Source organism: Cucurbita moschata, unplaced genomic scaffold (genome assembly GCF_002738365.1).
Source record: "Cucurbita moschata cultivar Rifu unplaced genomic scaffold, Cmos_1.0 Cmo_Scf00134, whole genome shotgun sequence".
Classification (NCBI taxonomy): Eukaryota; Viridiplantae; Streptophyta; class Magnoliopsida; order Cucurbitales; family Cucurbitaceae; genus Cucurbita; species Cucurbita moschata.
Window position 1 is genome coordinate 2806 of NW_019268650.1, and position 1171 is coordinate 3976.

The window sequence follows — 1171 nt, forward strand, 5'->3', positions numbered from 1 at the left end:
ATGTCATTTTAAAAGGTTAATAGTCAGATCTACCTTTTCCTTTTATTGTATGGAAGGATATTAGTATGTTGCAATTATTTAGATCTGAGTTAGAAATGATGATATCTTAACCCAAGAATCAATTAAAATTTGGTAGGGGAAAAAAATACAAACAAAGAGGAGAAACTGTAAAAACAAATCAAACAATCAAAAGAAGGGAAGAGAAAAAAAAAACAAAAAAACTAAAAAACTAAAAAAAAAAAAGAAAAAAGAAAATTAAATCGATCTAAAATGGTTAAGTTAGTTGCATAGATATTTTTTTAGGAAAGAAATGAAAATCAAATTCGATTGAAAATAGCCAATACAATAGGCAGAATTAAAAAAAAAGGAGGATTACTGATATTATTAGGAAAGAAAACAAAATCAGAATGATATTTTTTGGAAAGAAAAGAAAAAATTCAAAATCCTTATCGAATTAATTAGAATCAGATTTCCACCTAAAGTTATTTTGATTTTACTCGGCAGTTAGAAATCATATCAGATCTTTGAATGAGATCATAGATCTTCTCTTTATACAATTATTTAGAATTAGATCTCCCCTTCACTTACTAAACTGTTAGAATTAAATAGGAAAGAAAAGAATTAAACAGAGAAGAAAAGAATTAAACGAGAGGTTTGGAAAAGAATTAAACCGAGAGAGAGGTTTGAAAAGAATTAGACAGAGAGAGGTGAAGAAAAATATATATATATATATATATATATATATATATATATATATATATATATATATATATATATATATATATATATATATCTTTAATTAAGTACATAAAAGAAGAAAAGAAAAGAAAGAGGTAAAGGAAAGGAAAGGAAATTATATATATTTAACTAATTAAATACAGAAAAGAAAAGAGACAGTGATGGAGGAAAATAGAAGATTTGGTGAACAGAAACAATTTTACAGAGTAAATACATAGAGTAAAAGTGATGGAGGAAAATAGAAGATTTGGTGAACAGAAACAATTTTACAGAGTAAATACATAGAGTAAAAAAAAGAATAACGAGATATATATATATATATATATACAATACTCATAAAGTCTCTAATGCTCACATGGAGTTTAACACATGGACCATTGTAAAATTTAGAGAATTGAAATTGATGTCATGGTTCATATAGGTTGGCTCGGAT